Source organism: Rhipicephalus microplus, chromosome 6, assembly GCF_043290135.1.
Source record: "Rhipicephalus microplus isolate Deutch F79 chromosome 6, USDA_Rmic, whole genome shotgun sequence".
Lineage (NCBI taxonomy): Eukaryota > Metazoa > Arthropoda > Arachnida > Ixodida > Ixodidae > Rhipicephalus > Rhipicephalus microplus.
The window spans coordinates 70,687,104-70,696,148 of NC_134705.1; the positions used below are offsets into that span (position 1 = coordinate 70,687,104).

At 48.5% G+C, this 9,045-nt stretch overlaps 1 pseudogene; it reads right to left on the reverse strand.

Annotated features, from left to right (window-relative positions):
* Positions 1–1,174: 1,174 nt before the first annotated feature.
* LOC119183605 (U2 spliceosomal RNA) lies at positions 1,175–1,328 on the reverse strand (annotated as a pseudogene).
* Between the last annotated feature and the right edge of the window lie 7,717 nt (positions 1,329–9,045).

Sequence of the window (9,045 nt, forward strand, 5' to 3'; positions counted from 1 at the left end):
GCACCTGATGTGTCTACCAAGCTACTTTCAAAATACCCTGGTCCATACCGCGTGGTAGAGGGCACATCGCCCGTCAACTATGCCATTGAACCGCTTACGCCTCTCGGTGACTATCGTCGGCGTGGACATGATATTGTTCACGTAGACTGCTTGAAGCCGTTTTTCGACCCGCTCGTTCCCACCTGTTAGATCGCCAGGATGGCTTCATCTTTCTCGACGGGTACAATTATAATGAAGGAATAATGACAACAAAAGGGAACAACAAGCATCATCGCAGAGTAAGGCACCACGAGATCGGAACTCGAGCTCCTCTATCTTCCTCGTCCTGTCGCTATCTCGAATCTTCCACCTACCCGTTTGGTTCGCCCAATAAACCTCTTTACAGTTGTAATGAACAAAAACCAACGACAGATGTGTTGGTATGCTCTAGATGATGTCTAGACGTGTAGTGTGGGATCAACAAGGCGATGGCCGAGGGCGCCAACGAAGTAACTAACCGCATGGCAACGAAGTACCGCTACCACTGGTGGAAGCTGGGACCCAGGTCGTTGGACACAAGAAGAGCACACGGACGCGTGCACGCCGGGTCTTTGCCACTCCACCACGCTGCAGGTGCATGCGGAGTGCATCCTCTGCTGTTCTTCGCGATTTTGTTTTGTGATGGGGAACAGTGTACATGTGAGGACGTCGTGAGAGCAGACGCCTTCAGGGTAAGACGTCTCGTGAAGACGTGAAATAAAAATGCAACGCGCAATAGAAGCTGTTTCATTTTTCTGATGAAATGCGCAATCTCCAAAAGTGGAAATAGCTAAGAAGGCTGTTTTCTCACTTAAACACTTTTATATTTCCTTTGATAGTGTAATAACAAACTACTCATAATCTTTATAGTGGGATGTTGAAAAAATTGCAGTATGTATGCGTTAAAATAAAAAAATGGTGGGACTCCTGAATATAGATTTTCCGCACAAATATTTCCTTTCACAAAGCAATTGTAAGGGTGAACACAGCTAGCGCGATTCTGCACATGGGTGAAAGGCGGCGACTACTGCGTCATCTGGGGCTGCGTGACACCAAGGCTTCGGATTGTCGTCGCACCCTCGCGGTTTACCCCAATATCCTTGGTGAATCCGGACACGTAGTTTTTATTGAGAATAGTGTTTACTCAGCCCCGCAAAGACGAGGGGTAGATCCCGGAGATAGTGCAATACCGGGCCAACCCGTGGCGGAGTTGAAGCAAGCTTCAAGCACTGTGCCGCATTGCAAAAATAAGTTTAATAAATTTGATGCAAATACAATCGGTATCTATTATTAGGCTCATGAGAAGAGAGAATAGTAATAAAAAGAGGCAACACATAGAAAGAATGGAAGTCTTGGCCTTGCTGTCCCAACCAAAGGCCGCCCGGTCCTTCCGAGACCAAAGGGCCTGACGCCAAGGCTGCAGCGCCCTACCAGCTGCCCCAGCGTTCACCCTTCCTCACCTAAGGGCTTGACCAGTCGCCATGGGGTGGAGCTTTGGAGGAGCCACTTTGGCAGAGGCCAGCAGAGCAGGGGCTGAGCGGCACGTCCACTCAGGGTCCAGGAACCATGATCTTAGTCGGGAATGTCCTCTTGGGGGACCATCAGCCAGCTAAGCAAGCGGTCCTTGAACAGATAGACCAATACAGCGGTGTAGTGGGGCGAACCTTCTACCCACCGCGGGGCGTCACTCCCTTGCTGCTGCACCCCTAAGTGAGTTTGCCTATTAAATCCCAATGGCAAAGACGGTCGCGGGACCAAAGACCCCAGACAGCCCTGCTGAATAGGCCAGGTGTTTAAGTGTGGAACAGGATCGAGCCATAGAACCAGGACCTGACCTCAGAAAACGGGAAGAAAAGGTAAATTGCGGTGCAATTGATCAGTTAGCTCCCGTAGGAGCACGTGTTCGACCCAGCGCAAGTGCACGACGGAAGGGGAAAAGAGAACAGAGTGGAAAAGGAAGAGTAAAAAATGTGGTCACCCCTCAGGGGAGGGAGCATCAAATCCCGGCCCCAGGGCCATGCATATGTAATCACGAAGGGTAGGACTGTACTCTGATCTTAGTCAAAATGCCGAGAAGCAACTTTGAGCTTAGCCAATGGCCGAGAAGTGACTTTGATCTCAGACAAAAGGCTGAGAAGCGCTCTGTGCACTTGATGTTTCTTGTTTCGCTTACAAACATGTTAAATCTGCAACCTTCTTTTCCCAGATTTCGAAGCCATGCTTCCTTTCTTGCACGCGCACTCTCGATTACGCCCATGACGTCACAATGAATGCTTGCCGGTGCATACTATCAGGCACGTCACGAGAGATGCTACAGCACTTCCTTTTAAACTTATGCAAGGTGTACAATTCAAACTCGTGCATCAAAGTCTGGAGGGAAAAATCGACTGCCGAATCGGATTACGTCACCCTTCTATCATGACTTCTACGATGGCTGCCCAAGCAACGCCTCTGAAAGACGGCCACAACCATCGGCGAAAAGGAGCTGCCATGTGCTTTTTCAGCGCACAAAACCTATGCCTTGCAAGTTCTGACGTGGCGGAACACCGCACCGGAGTCGACAACGGTGCCGCTGTGAAAAGCAGACCCGCAAATCCTTGCGAATCGTCTACAGCGTGTGTTGTTATGCTGGTAAAAGGAGGGTCATGTAGCACAGCGTAACAATGTCAGTGTGCGAAACGCCACTGCGATGTCGTGCAGGCGATGTCGAGCAAGTACTCGCCGGCGCTTTTCGTCGATTGCTGTTGAGTAAGCTTCAAGTAACCTCGTGACAGACCGTCTTCGGGAGACGCGTGGTTCCCCAAATGCGACCGTGCCGGAACGTTTCGCCATATTCAGGGATTATAATGCCGGACTACGATACCGCTGATCCACTGCTTCGTGACTGTGCTCGATTGTATTGCTTGTTATTGTTTACCTTCACTTGTGGCTCACAACCACTCTGGGGGATTGGCCGCTTTGTTGTTCTGTTTTTTCGCCATCTACATATTCGGCTTTGTGAAGCTGCGAGGAGTAACGAGACGGTACAGAAGCAAAGCACAACAAAGCGCGCCCGGGTCGTTATCTCAAACGTCCTGGTTTCCACTGCGCTCCAGATACGTGCGTCATGCGTCCGTATACATAGTGCAAAAGTCCCTTGCTACATCCAGCAACTGGCCGTTCCATTCAGGCAGCATGCGAGGATGTTCGCTGTAATTAACGAGAACCAACAACGGATGAATAGGTATGCTCGAGATGATGTCCAGACGTGTAGTGTGTGATCAACAAGGCGATGGCTGAGGGCGCCAACGAGGTAACTAACCACATGGCAACCAGTTACAGCTACCGCTGGCGGAAGCTGGAACCCAAGTCGTTGGACACAAGAAGACCACACAGACGCGCGCACGTCGGGGCTTTGCCGCTCCACCGCGCTGCAGATGTGTGTGGGGTGCGTCCTCTGCTGTTCCTCACGATTTTATTTTGTGATGGGCAACAGTGTACCAGTGAAGACGTCATGAGAGCACACGCCTTCAGGGTAAGACGAATCGTGAAGACGTGAAATAAAAATGCCTTTGCTTGTCACTGCATCTGTAAACAGAAACACCACCGCGCAATAGAAGCTGTTTCATTTTTCTGCTGAAATGCGCAAACTTGAAAAGTGGAAATAGATAAACAAGGCTGTTTAGTCACATACACACTTTCAGATTTCCTTTGAAACAGTAATAACATAATACTCAATATCTTTATTAATTGGGATGTTGAAAAAGCTTGGATATGTATGCGTTAACAGAAAATAAAGGGGCTGCCGGATAGAAATTTACCACACGAAGATTTATATTACCAAAGCATTTGTAAGTGTGAACACAGCTAGCGCACTTCCGCACGCGGAGAAAGGCGGTGAATACCACGTCATCTGGGGCGGCGTGACAGCAAGGCTTCGGATATCCTTGGTGAATCCGCACACGTCGTTTTTACTGAGAATAGTGTTGTACTTACCCCCGCAGGGGCGAGTGGGCCGATTCAGAGATAGTGCAGTACCGAGCCAACCCGTGGCAGAGTTGAAGCAAGCTTCAAGCACCCCCGCAGGGGCGCCTGCGCAAGTAGGTGTTTGGTGTGTAGCGAAATTACGGACCCGAGCTAACGGTGGAGTTTTGACTCCCTCCCACTCCTAGCTGTGCGTGGCTTTTGTCACCAACTGCTCTCTATACATACCGCCGCAAGAACGCTTGGAAAAACTTGATTTCCAGTCTTTATTAAACTAGTTACGAGAACCTTATCTGGTTCTAGGGGACCTGATTGCGCACAGCGGTTTATGGAGTGACTGTCGATGTGATGCACGAGGTCGTCTCATCGAACAGTTCCTCTTTTCATCAAGTGCTTGTCTGTTGAATAGGAAAGAGGCAACATATTATAACCTTGCAAAGAAAACTTACTCCTCCATAGACCTCAGTATTTCATCTCGTTCACTTCTACCCCTACTCAAATGGGAAATTATAAATATTCCTTAAATAAGTGACCGTTTTCCTGTCATTCTGAGCCCACCAACATCATACCAATGTTTTCCCACGTTTGTAAATGGCTGACATACAAAGCCGACTAAAAACAGTTTTATAAAACTACTCATTTAGGTTGGACAGACATATGTGGGTTAAGCATACAAGAAGCTGTGGAGTACTTCACAGCTTTCCTTATTATTCAGCAGCCAAGTGCATCCCGCAAACATCTGGACTCCCCGCAGGGGCGCCTGTGAAAGCAGGCGTTTGGTGTGTAGCGACATCACGGACCCGAGCTAACGGGGGAGTTTCTACTCCCTCCCACGCCTAGCCGTGCGTGGCTTTGCCGTGTCCGGGGAAAAGAGGATCCTGGGGGTTGAGACGACGCTGGGTGATTGGACCATTAAAGCCCCCCAGCAGAGGCAACACACCCCTTTGGCCCTGGCTTCACGTAGACGGCACCCCTGGGCTGACCCACCCAGGGGAAATCGGTAGTCGCCTTTTCCTATCCCTCTCTCCCTGCATCTTCGTCTTTATCTCTTACTATTTATCGGTCCTGTCTTCTACTCTCTTCCGTTTACTTCCAAACTTCCTGGCGGCTAGGGTTAACCCTGTGCAAATAGCCTACCTTGGTCTAGGCGCATTGGGTTATAGTGGTGTTGTACGGCTGGCGTCTGCAGTTTTCAGCATCTGTAAACTTGTAGCGTCTCCTCGTTGGGCTCCGTGGTGGGTGGCCGCCAACGCTGCTGAGCAAAAATAAGAAAGGCATGCATGGAGCATTCCCCCTAATGTCTGATCGTACCGGCTTAAAGCGGGTACGCACCGATGCAATTTTCGAAATTGTTCCCAACAAAAACGATAACTTCCCCAAGTACCACATTATCCACTGTGAAAGTACAGAAAAGAAAGCTAGAAGTATTTCACCTTTCTTTTTGTCCAAATGTCTCATAGAAACGCTGGGCGCAGGCTACAAGGCCACATAGACCGCCAGTGGTGACCTGTTACTTGAAATAAAAGACAACGCACAGTACCAAAGACTACATAAACTCACAGCATTTGGGGATCAGCCTATCACAATCACACCGCATCGAACCATGAACACAGCGAAGGGTGTTGTATCAGATGGAGACCTGATGGACCTCTCTGATGATGAACTTCTAACAGGCTAGAAAGAGGAAAACGTCATTCAAGTGCAGCGTATCAAAATAAGAAGGGAAAATAAGGAAATCCCAACGAAGCACGTCATACTAACTTTCGCATCTAGCACCCTCCCCACTGAAATAGGAACAGGATATCTTAAACTACCAGTTAGACCATACATACCCAACCCGCGGCGCTGCTTTAAGTGTCAGAGGTTCGGGCACGGCTCCCAGAGCTGCCGAGGACAGATTACCTGCGCGAATCACGGCACCAAAGGTAATACCGCTGACAATGACTGTCAGCTACAAGTGCACTGCGCAAACTGTGAGGGTGACCATCCTGCATATTCCAGGTCATGCGTGGCCTGGAAAATGGAAAAAGAAATTATTAATACAAAGTTTAAATTGAACATAAGCTTCCGTGAAGCGCGGCAGCGCGTCTCCCCGCATTTTGCTGGGAACACAACGTATGCCGAAGTGGTGCGAGGGGGGTCAGCACCACTTCGGTTTTCGGCAATGCCTTGGACCACGCCCAGCGTGCCGAGGCAAACGCCACAAGCTCCCATGGGGGAGCAGCCTCGGCTGCCCCACCCTCTTTGAATACAGCCCCACCGAAGGCCCCTGTGAACCTTGGCAGCAGCCAGGGCACCACACAAACTAAAGAGGTCCCCTCGACCTCCAGCCCGGTGGGGTTTAAGGCTCCGTCTTTCACGACGAAGCCTACAACGAAAGCAACATTATCTGTCGTCTCTCCTGAGACGATGGACACATCAACTGCACCGGCGCAGACTGCGCCAAAGGAGCGGCGGGGTTCCCTCGACCGCTCTAAAAAAGACAAAACTGTAGGTACAGGGCCTTCTAAAGGCTCTGTAAGATAAGTCACTTCTCTCTTAAGACACCAGCCACACTCATTCCGTACACACAGCACTTCTTTACTCCCATAATGGAGACACAAATTATACAATGGAACGTCAGAGGACTACTTCGAAACCTCGACGATGTCCAAGAACTTCTACACAAACATTCTCCAAAAGTGCTGTGTGTACAGGAAACACACCTATAATCCAAGAATACAAACTTTTTGCGTCAATATCTTGTATTCCGCAAGGACAGAAATGATGCTGTGGCGTCATCTGGTGGGGAAACGCCATTAACGTTAATTGAGGAGTAGCATGCAGTCATCTACCACTACTAACATCCCTAGAGGCAGCGGCTATTTGAGCAGTTCTATTAAATAAGCTCGTCACCATCTGCTCTCTATACATACCGACGCAACACCGCCTGGAAAAACATGATTTCAAGTCTTTAATAGATGAGTTACCAGAACCTTATTTGGTTTTAGGGGACCTGAATGCGCACAGCGGTTTATGGGGTGACTGTCGACGTGATGCACGAGGTCGTCTCATTGAACAGTTCCTCTTTTCATCAGGTGCTTGTCTGTTGAATAGAAAAGAGGCAACATATTATAACCTTGCAAACAATACTTACTCCTCCATAGATCTCAGTATCGCATCTCCTTCACTTGTACCATTACTTCAGTGGAAGGTGATAAATAATTCATACGGAAGTGACCATTTTCCTTTAGGTTTGAGTACACCAATAGCATATGAATGTCCTCCACATGTTCCCAAATGGCTGGTGAACAAAGCCGACTGGGAACAATTTCAAAAGATTACACACCTAAGTTCGACCGACATATGCGGATTAGGCATAGATGAAGCAGTGCAGTACTTCACGCCTTTTCTTACTGACGCAGCAGCCTAGTGCATTCCACAAACATCTGGACTGCCCGGCAAACGACACGTCCCGTGGTGGAACACTGAGTGTCAGAATGCGCGAAAGGAACAGAACAGGGCATGGAGGTTGCTGTGCAACTCGCCGACAGCGTAAAACCTTGAGAGCTTTAAGAAAATAAAATCTCGTGGCAGGAGAACGCGTCGGCAGGCCAGAAGAGAAAGCTGGCACAAGTTTTTATCAGGGATAAATTCATATACACAAGAGGCTAAAGTCTGGGACATGGTTCGTAGGGTAGCAGGAAGACAAGTTCACTCACTCCCACTCGTAAACACACAGGCTGACAGCCTGGAAGATCAGGCGAACTTCCTCGGTGCACACTACGAGCAAGTGTCTAGCTTGGCACACTATACCGAAGTTTTCCAAAGATATAAATCAAGGATAGAAAAACAGAAACTAGACTATAAGTGCACAAAACACGTGGCATACAACCAACCTTTCAACTTAGCTGAGCTACAAACATCACTAAACTCTAGCAGTAATTCTGCACCAGGCTACGACCGTGTCACGTATGAAATGTTGAAAAACCTGCCGCCTAAAACGCGAAAAACTCTACTCTCTCTATACAATGCTATCTGGCTTTCTGGCACCATCCCTGCTTTCTGGAAAGAGGCTATTGTTATCCCTATTTTGAAACAGGGCAAGGACCCTTCCTCAGTTTTAAGTTATAGGCCCATTGCACTAACCAGCTGCCTTTGTAAACTTTTTGAAAAAATGATAAACCGCCGACTTTTACATTTCCTTGAAACACACAATCTGCTCGACCAGTTCCAGTGTGGGTTTCGAGAGGGTAGATCCATCACCGACCACTTGGTGCGTATTGAGGCACAGATCCGAGACGCTTTTGTCCACAAACAATACTTCCTCTCAGTGTTTCTCGATATCGAGAAGGCTTACGACACAACATGGCGTTTTGGGATCTTAAGAGACTTGTCTCACCTGGGTGTGCGCGGTAGAATGCTTTCCATAATCGAGAGTTACTTGTCCAATCGGAAATTCCGCGTCCGTGTGGGCAGTACTCTCTCCCACACATTTGTGCAAGAAACGGGGGTACCGCAAGGTGGTGTACTTAGTTGTACACTTTTTATTATTAAAATGAATTCCTTGCACCTGTCCATCCCCCACAACATGTTCTATTCCACATATGTCGATGACGTCCAGCTTGGCTTTAAGTCATGCACTATAGCAATGTGTGAGCGGCAGGTTCAGTTACGTTTAAACAAGCTCTCCAAATGGGCAGAGGAAAACGGATTCCGGCTGAACCCAGAAAAAAGCACGTGTGTCTTGTTCTCGCGAAAGAGAGGCGTGCACTCAGAACCTGACATTGAACTGAACGGTCAACGTCTGTCTCTCAATGCGGAGCATAAATTCTTAGGCTTAATCTTGAACAAGTTGACATTCGTACCACACATCAAGTATTTAAAAACAAAATGTTTAAAAGCCATGAGTGTTATAAAAGTGTTGTCACGTACTACGTGGGGTAGTGACAGGCAATGCCTCATGAACCTGTATAGAAGCCTCATTCGCACCCGCTTAGATTATGGGGCCGTTGTCTATCAGTCTGCTACTCAAAGTGCCTTGAAGATGCTGGACCCCGTGCACCATTTGGGCATCCGCCTTTC